A 10,282-nucleotide genomic window follows, 5' to 3' on the forward strand; every position below is an offset into this window, starting at 1 on the left:
GGCATATCAAAGCAAGAGTTCCACACCCTCGGGCCCTCCCTAGAACCTCACTTTTGTTCAGACTCATGCGATTTCCACCTTTAGCATTCAATTATCCTTAAAGTTTCAAAGAACAAAAAATTTTCATAGGGACTTATGCATGTATAATTAGTTTCCAAATATTTACACTGTTGTTTTAGAAACCCATGAAAGAGTCTTTTCTTCCAATCCTCCAGCATTGTGGTTCTACCTCCCAAACCAGAATGCCAGTTTACAAAAGAAACAGAAATGTGAAATCAGAAACTTCACACATTTTGTTAGGCTGGCTCCTGGTACTCCCATTTTTAAACAAATGCTAAGCAATTGTTACACACACACACACACACACACACACACATACACACACACACGTGTGTGTGACATCTGCATTATTGGTGAGTACCATTTCTATCTACTAATGGTCTTAAAATAAGACAATGTTTTCCCCAGTGTGATTTATAGTCTGCTGTTGTCACAGTGTAGCTTGAGGATGTTTGGATGAAATTTAGTGAGTGCTTGTCTTAAACTCTACTCATGAGACAGAGTAAAGGTGACGGTAGCTGAGCCTGTTGGATGGTCCATCCTTTCCTCACTTTTCTTTTCTGGTGTGGCAGCCTAACCAGACATTTGTCTTTCATAGTTTGCCATATCATATATGCCTCATTGTTAGCTTTTGTCAGGTTATGAATTGATGAGACTGTCTCACTTTTGTGACTGTTTTATAATCTTCCATTGGCCAAGGACAATTGAAAATGGGAATCTTAGGTTTCCTAGGGCTTCTTAAGAATGGCAATCCCCATTCCCCATCCTTTTCTATTGCTTTCTACTTCCTCTTCATCTTGTGAGTGGCCAACCATCAGTAGTATACCTGGTAAATAATTCTGTTCCATTCCCTTCAACATACAGAGTTAATGTATGGAGCAAAGTTATAAAGAAATTTGCCATATAATCAAATTTCCAAGCTGTGCTAGTTTTCGGAATTTTGGAAGACAATACATCAGTGAACCACACAAGTGTTTCAAGAATATTGAGAAGCTAGCCTTTAATGTATGGACTTTAGGAAAAATAATTTGACACCTCATTTTGTTTTCAGAAATATAACAGTGATGTTCCCATGTTTTATTACACTTTTTGTTTATGAATAGCTTCTACTCTGGATAGCATTTACATACAGCAATGATTGTTAACCATTCGGGAACAGAAGCATAAAAATATGGCCAAATTCATAAAATGTAAAGCCATCTAGTGTTTCTTGCTCAGCCTTCTACCAGAAACCACAGCATTTATAAAATCTTAATTTAGGTCCTAGCTATCTATGTAGGTCAGCAGTTATCTTCCTCATACTTTTAATTTGAGAAAATGTACCTGAACTAAGGCAGCAGGTTGATTATTTCTAAAACGGGAAGGTTGCCTGGGGGCAGATTCTCAAACTGTTGCCTAGCTTCCAATCCTGGGATCAGGTAAAGTTCTCAGTGGTGAGCTTCAGCTGTCAGCACCTCATTTTACTTTGCTGGAATGTAGTTGGAAATGAACATATTCCCAGGAATTCCACTTCCCCCTGTAGGACTCAAACAGGAAAAGGAGCTAGTAACTAACTGGTCTAAGTTCATAGCAAATGAAAAGGAGAACCAGGGACAGAATAGTTAGGAAGCTGGAAGTTCCCAGCAGCCTCTAGGCTCCACAATGAACATATGTGATGAGAAAATTTTAATCGATTAAAATGAAATATTTGGTTTAATGGATGCATAAAATGTACACATTCACAATTTCCATGTGTTGAATCTATACAAAAATACACTGAATAATGGTTAAGTTCGATTCAACACATTTCTCACCTTCAACATATTCATTTGTTTGTTTGTTTGTTTGTTTGTTTATGGTGAGACTTTCAAATACATCCCTGTAACTCATGTGTACAGTGTGTTACTGCAGTCCTCACTATCTGGCGTGCAAAGGGCACACAAGCACACAACTTCTTAACCTATTTACCTGTAACAAAGTAAGGTTTAGAGTTTTCTCTTTTTTTTGTTTATTTGTTTGATTTTACTTCAATCAGTGTCTTTCTATTGGTTTTCACTATGCAGGACAGACTTGCCTGGGGTACACAGCCGTCTTCTCACCTCAGAATCCCATGTGCCCCAGATTTTCAATTCTTAATCCCAAGGTTCCCCTTCCCTCACCTAATAAGCCTTAGTGGATGCAGTTCTTCAAGTAGAATACCAAACACCCTTCTTAATTCCTGTTTTGTAATCATCAACACACAAATACACACAAACACTCACAATTAGTAGAAAAAAAAGAAGAAAAGCCAAAAACATTTCTTAATACATATTGTTAATACATATGCAGTAAAAACAGCCAAGGTTGAAAAGACCTTTATCTGCGTCTGCAATACAAATTGCTTCCTTTTTATGGCCCTGTTTCCCTCGATGCAGATTTCTGTTCATTAAAGAAAATGTATGTGGTTGAACTAGACTTCTTAACTGGGGGGGACTGAGATCTGAGTGTTTGGACTTTGTCAGGAAGTCACTGTGGTTATTATTAGTGGACTTGGAAGTATCAAGGAAGGATCCAGAAACAGACTTCGCTGCAATTGAGTTGATAGTTCATAATAGTTTTTAAGGCTTCCAACGGACACACCCAATTTGTAATCCTAAAATTTATCTTGAAGATAGAGAGTATATCCATGATCTAATAAATGTTAACAAAACTTTCACTTTTCCCATCCCGAATGATCAAATTTAATCTTTTTATAGTGTTTTTTAAAAAATAATTTTCCAAGAACTAATGATATTCATAGGGTGTATACAGGAACCTTTCTCTTTGAGAACTAGACTGCCAATCCAAAATTATGTCCTTAAAGTGAAGCAATTATAGAGAGAAAACTGAAAGTTTCTTTACCTGTTTGATCTCATCTACATTTAAGTCTTTCTTGAAAGTAGCCTAGTGATCTCGCATATTCTAAAATATTACTTTCATTAATATACTGAGAAGTGTTCAGGGTAAGAAATATTTTAAATCCGGCATGACAGAAACAATTTGTAACAATGACATCATCAACACATATATGTTTCAGACATGTCACCTTGACTTACAGTAAGCTGAGAGGAAATTTGGAGGGGTAGCAAATCCTTTTAGAAGCAGCTCAGCACTGAAAACTTATCCCATTTCTTGGTGGTCTCGTACCCATCCAAAACTCCTGAGGTCCATAAAACCTATTGGTTCCTTTCCTAAAGTGCTGTAAAATGCATCCTGTGAGGCCCAGGGGGAAAATCTTTCTGATGCTGAGCACTCCACAGAGGCTTCATATTCCATATTTTTGAGTACAGCTAGGAGTGGAAATGGATTTACTTCTCAGGGTCTTGTTCATAATTACAAGTATAAAAAAAAGTGGAACTCAGAAGAGTATGAAATACAGTGGAAAGAAAGCCTTGATCATACAACTACAATTTCTTTACCAGATGGGCGAGCTGTAAATGACAATACTACTTAAATCGAAGTAGCATTGACTAAACTGTGAAATACAAAACTTCGGACTCCCATGCACTTTTTCCTAGAAAGAAGGCTATCGTATGTTGGTGTGTCAGGTGTCAATCTATTATTCACATGTTCACTTGGCATGCCACACACATCATTCATGGTTGATGACCCTAAGAGTTCAGAACTCATCAAAACAACAGCAATGTTAGTGACTGACCACAAGATAGGTTTGATGAATTTTTCTATTTATTTTTTTCCAGTTATCATGATTCTCATAATCTCTGAAATATTCAAAACTAGATTAGAACTAGAAGAGAAGGGGTTTTCATATCCTTTACTTAAAATATAGCTTGCATTTTGCCCATGTTATCTAAGGATGTTCTATAATTTGCGTATTGTACTAACTAACCTTGTTGATTTCTTTCTTTCAATGAATCAGAATTGTTTCGTCTCCTTCTTCTTTGTCAGTTTATACAACAGAGATAGAGCATGTTCCTTGTATGCTGGATTCATTGTCTCCACAAAATCAGTCCTCATCAATACTCACTTAGTTTGATCAGGAGTCACAATGGCGTAGAGTTACTCATCTTGTCAAAACTGGATTAAGTAGGTATGTCTTTGTTCTTAAATCTTAGCACTGATTCTCAACCTTCCTAATTTGGCACCCTTTGGTATAGTTCCTCATGTTGTGGTGACCTCCAATTATAAAATTATTTTGCTACTCCTTTATATATATATATATATAATAGTCTATTGGTTTTCTGTGTTATATAAGTGGTAAATCATTCTGAATATCATTCCATAAAGTGATCCAATCAACAAATAAAACGTTTGGAACATTTGGAAGCAGCTATTAAAACAACCACTACTATTTTGCCAAGGTCCAGTTACCTGGACTTAGTAAATGGTCTCTGTAAATGTTCAGAATATTCTGAGCAAGTAAGCCAGCCTGAAGCAGGCGTACAAATCAAGTCGTCCTTTCACTCATGACAGGCCTCACCTGATAGTTTCCAACTTTGAGAAGCCTGGAGAAGAGAGAGGGGTGGATCAAGAGTGGATCTATCTTCCCTTAATCACTTTTCTTGAACTAGGATATATGTTAAGAAATGATTCTCCTCCTACATTATACTCAACCAGAAGACAAAGCATTACTTTTCAGGGCTGCACAACCAAAGAAGTAACCATTTTAATTTAGTGAACCATAATTTGTACTTGGAACTCAGTTGGATTCCCAAGTGATCAATCATAAATTCTCAGTCCACAACTCAGTAATGACCCTCTCATATAGTTAGCTAGTTAATTCTTTCCAATCAGTTAATTAATAGAGATCAAAACCCTTGAACCACCACTTTAATTAAGAGTGGGAGTGCAACCAGTATCTAAGTAAGCCACATGTGCTGGCGCTCCTTGACAGTTCCTGTTTATGAGAGTCATTCGTCCTCCACGGTTACCATAGCCACTTCACTCTGGGTATTAACCTGGTCTAGGCATCATTCTGCATTATAACCTACCTTGCTTTATCTGTGCTCTCCCTCTGTTTTCCTTAGAGGAAGCTGATTTTTAATGTTGTAGTTCTTATTTACCATTCACTCACTTGTTCATTCTTGCCACACAATGCATATGCCTTAACATTATACCATTATTAATTTTACAAATACTGTATCAAACAATTTTATTGTCTTGAAACTTTCACTTCTCTCTCTCTCTCTCTCTCTCTCTCTCTCTATATATATATATATATATATATATATATATATATATATATATATATATGGTTTGTTCATGCTTATCTTTTTGGAACTAATTCCTTCATTTGAATTTTTCTCTGTTGCAGTATATACCATTATGGGCAATTTCTTATTTCCAGGGAAATATTATACATGTATTTAGACTAGTATGACTAGTTTTGTTCTGAGTGTATTCTAGTATGGTTGTTGAAGCTTCATTTCAGTTGCAGGTGTGTGTGTGTGTGTGTGTGTGTGCGCGCACGCGCGCGTGTGCATGTGCATGTGTTTGCAAGAAGTTATCATGTATAGTCAGTGAATGCTCAATTTTAAAAAATTAACTGGCTTGGCAGTGGTGGCACTTGCCTTTTATTCCAGCACTTGGGAGGCAGAGGCAGGTGGATTTCTGAGTTTGAGGTCAGCCTGGTTTACAAAGTGAGTCCCAGGACAGCCAGGGTTATACAGAGAAACCTTGTCTTGAAAAAAAAACAAACAAACAAAAGGAAAACAGAAAAAAATAACTGTCCCAAAAGAAATTATGGAGAACCAGCATGGGTTTGTTTCTAGATATGGGTGCAAACTGTAGACAGGGTTTAATTTAAAAACTTGGAAGGCTGAACTATTACATGCAATTCAGAGTTCCATCATCACTATGTATTTTAAAGGATGATATCATTTTCCCCAAAAAATGATTGTACCAATCTAAGGTCCCATCATCAGTATACTTTAGCAAGGTTTGCCAAGGACATTGCAATAGAATATAATATTATCAGTAATTATCAAGAAAACACCTATTTAAAAAAATCCTATATCCCTTACTATTTTTTTATGTACAAAGGTTAATAGGTAGCAGAATAATGGGTAAGACTGACTCTTAGCCACATCACATGACCATGGGTAGATTCTTCTTCACCAAATATGGAGTCTGGGTTTAAGATGAACTGAGTCCAGAATGTAGTGTGCTTGGCCTGTCAGGAATGCCTCTGTGTAACCCACACTTTCACTGAGAGATACGTAATCATTTCCAAGATCAGCTCATATGATGGTAATTGAAAAAAATCAACTATTGCCTATAATAGTACTACAGTTGCTGTAACAGAGATAACTACTAGTGCTTTCAGCACACCTTTCTGGGCTGTTGACTGAGCAATTTCCTTGTGGGAATACCTGCAGCAGGCTGGTTTTCATTTCATTCCCTGGAGAATCTTCACTACTCTGTTTTTAGCCTTCCCTAGCTTTCTGACTTTGTCTTTCTGCCTCCTCCTCATGCTATCTTTTTTTTTTTTTTTTTTTTAAATTCTTCCTGATCTGTTCTTGACTACCTTTCTCCCACCATCCTTCTTCCTTCTTTTGGTTGTTGATGTTCTTAGCTTAGAAAGTCTCCTGTGGTCCCGGTTTACCATAGCTTCTGAAGATCACGAGTTCCGATGCTTTGGACTGTGCTCCCTGAGCGCGCAGATTACAGGCAGGTGCTTATTACCAGGTCTGGTTGATGCAGTCCCGGGAATGGAATCCAGGAGTTCATCAGTGTGAGGAAGTACCCTACCAACTAAGCTGCATCTCTCTCCCCTTAAGAGAACTCTCGTGGTCCCCTTTGCAGATGCTTTCAGTGTGTTGAACCTTTCAAGCTGCCTTCTCCAAACAAATCTCTCTTCTGATCTCAGACCTTTCCCCAGCTGCTAGCCTAAGAGTTTTCATCACCTTTGGGGCAGTTGTAGCCTAATGTCTGAAACCAAACTGCTTGCTCCTCAACTTCCACAATATAGTCTTACTCTATGTTGCTTAAAATCCTCTTCTTTCTCAAATTTGCTATCAAATCCATCATCCAAAAGACCTAATACTACAAACTATCCAGTTCTTTCCTGTCTAGCACTGTCATTTCTCCCATTTCACAGATAAGCCTTTTCCCACCTGGACATTTTCATATTGATTTTCCATGGTTTCCTTATTTGAGTAAGTATTCTCTAATCCCTTATTGACTACAACCAGCATGTCCTTATCAAGAGGCAAGTTTGATGATGCTGTTCACTGGACTAAAATCCTGAATATCTATTTTCTCATGCAGCATGAAGTTCAGCATTTACGTGTCATGAACTATAAGCACCTTCATGGTCAGGCCTTTGCTATACCTTCAGAACCTTCTTCCATTGTCTTAGCTTCCTAATACCTTCATCTTTGTAAGATGTCTCTACTTCTTGCTCATTAGTTATTGCCCACTTTCCTGTTGGTCCCCAGTGACAGTCACTTGTTTTGTAAACATATTCACTTAGTTTTTCTAGTCCCCTTCTACATTACATCTCCAGTAGAACCTTGTCTTAGTTAGGGATTTCTTGCTTGGAGAAGAGATACCACGGCCAAGACAAATCTTATAAAGGAAAGCATTTAATATGTGGCTGGTTTACAGTTTCACAGGTTTAGTCCCATTACCAACATGGTAGGAAGCATGTGGGCATTCGGCAGACATGGTGCTGGAGAAGGCGCTGAGAGATTCTGCATCTTGATCTACAGGCAACAAGGAGGTAATTGACTGTGCTTCACACTGCACATGACTTGAGAATTTGTGACTTCAAAGCACCCCCTCTGTGACACACTTCCTCTAACAAAGCCATACTTCCTCCTAAAAGGTGACACTGCCTAATAGTGTCACTCCCTATGGCCAAGCATTCAAACGCATGAATCTAGGGTATGATAGCTATTCAAACCATCACATTCAACTTCCTGGCCTTTATATGCTGATAGCCATAAAGCAATACAAAATACATCTAGTCCAACTTCAAAAGTCCCCATAGTCTATCACAGTCTGAGCACTGTATAAAAGGTCTAAATTCAGAGTCTTTTCTGAGATTCATGCATTCTCTTACTGTAACTCCCTATAAGATCAAAACATAAAAGCAAATCGCACACTTTTCACATCCCATGGAACAGGATATACATCACTGTTCCAAAACATAGGTAAAGGTGCATAGTGAGAAAATACTGGACCAAAGCAAGATCAAAAATCAGCCTGGCGCTCTTTCCATCTTGAGCCGCCATAGGGAGAGGAACCACCGCCATGTCTGCGCATCTGCAATGGATGGTTGTTCGGAACTGCTCCAGTTTCTTGATCAAGAGGAATAGGCAGACATACAGCAAGGAGCCAAATAATCTGAAGGTCTGAAACTCCTTCCTCTATAATGGGCTAATTCACCACAAGACCGTCAGAGTGGAGCCCGTGGCTGATGGCAAAGGGGTCGTGGTAGTAATGAAACTCAGATTCGGTCAGCGAAAACAAGCCTCTTCTGACGTGAGGACCACCATCAACAAGAATGCTCGGGCTACTCTCAGCAGCAGCAGACACATGATCCAAAAGAACAAGTACTGCTGTGATCTGCATATGGCGACCATCCCACAGGGCCAGTGCCATCCTTCGAAGCCTGTGGTGGTGAAGAGGAAACGGACCCACCCACCAAGTTCCTGAGCTCCACACCCAAGGAGCAAAAAGAGAGTCCACTGACTTGCTGAACGACCTCCAAAAAATAAAATAAAATAAAATAAAATAAAATAAAATAAAATAAATCAGCTTGGCAAACACCAAACTCTATGATGGATGTCAAAATGTTCTTCAGATCTCCAACTCTGTTCTGTTCAGCTTTGTTAAGTGCAACATACTTCTTTCTCTTAGGTTGTTTCTAACTCCCTGTTAGTAGCTTTCCTTAGCATCTCTTTCATGCCTAACATCTTGTGGTCTCCAAGGCAATCCAGGCTTCACCTTCACAGCTTCATGCAATGGCCTTTCTGGGCCTCCATGCAGGGACACTCTTGACACATATTTGGTCTCAGCAACTTTCCTTAGTCATGGAGGGAGACTATAAAACAAGAACCACATTGCCAAAGCTTCCAAGTTCTGCTACTTGCTGGGACTGGAACACAGCACCCTTGTTAAATTACATCTTCACCAGCTTCTTGGTTTTGATGGTTTCCTTCAATGTCTAAGCTTGGCTGTCATAGAATTTGCTCTGTAGACAGGACTGGCATGGAACTCAGAGATCTATTTGCCTCTGTTTTGTGAGTGCTGTAATTAATGGTGTATACCATCAGGCCTGGACCTATGCTTTTAATTTAATTCCTTTTTATTATAGATCCTTATAAACATGGCCACTATGGCTCAAGATTTAGATTAAAGGCATGTCTTTATCTGAGTCAAAAGAATATGTCATCCCACCTTAATATCTATATCAAAAGCCCGTGTCTTTCAGCCTAAAGATTTGTATTAAAGGCATTTTGTACCCCTGCCTCATTATGTGGATCAGTTATGCCTTCCATTTCTGGATTGTAGTTTATTCCAGATATAGTCAAATTAACAACCAAGTATAATCATTACATCCCCCCTTGTCAACTTGACACACAATTATATCCCCTTATGTCCAAATGCAAACAACCAAGTCATAATAACACCTACCATGATATAACCATCCTTTGTATAAACACAAACAAATTGTGAATTTAGAGTAGATGGCAATGTCTCTTGGGGAACATTGTTTATATAATATAGAAGCTTAGATGGATGGGAAGTTCCCCTAGGGTCACCACTCCCTTAATTCCACTTAATATCATTAATCTGTTTATCTCCTTGAATAGAGGACTTAGCTCCATTTCATTGCCTGATGTCTCTTTAACCCCCGAACCATATATTTTGTATTTTTCTTTTCTCAGGTTGCTACATTTGATCAAAACCTTCTTTATAATAGTAAAACACAGGTCAGAGTCGATGCTTGGCTGTTTTGAGATTTCCTCTGTCAATGCAGCTAATTTAAATCTCTTCAGTTTAACTTCGGGGAGACTCATCCGATAAGGACAAAAAGTGGCCACACTCTTTACCAAAATTTAACAAGAATGCTCTCTTGACATCATTATAAAATAATTCCCCTCTGAAACTTCTTGAGCCAAGGCTCATAGTTCAAATCATCCCCAGCACCACTGTCTTCTATGTTTCTATAGTATACAGCCCACTAAGCCTCAATTACAGCATTCCATAGTTTTTCTAAACCAAGTCACAAAATTTACATATCTCCAAACAAAAG

The 10,282-nt window shown here is 38.4% G+C and overlaps 1 pseudogene; it reads left to right on the forward strand.

Moving 5' to 3' along the window:
• Nucleotides 1-8,274: 8,274 nt before the first annotated feature.
• On the forward strand, nucleotides 8,275-8,679 carry LOC110317863 (annotated as a pseudogene).
• Nucleotides 8,680-10,282: the final 1,603 nt, after the last annotated feature.

This window comes from Mus pahari, chromosome 3 (genome assembly GCF_900095145.1).
Source record: "Mus pahari chromosome 3, PAHARI_EIJ_v1.1, whole genome shotgun sequence".
In the NCBI taxonomy this organism is placed as follows: domain Eukaryota; kingdom Metazoa; phylum Chordata; class Mammalia; order Rodentia; family Muridae; genus Mus; species Mus pahari.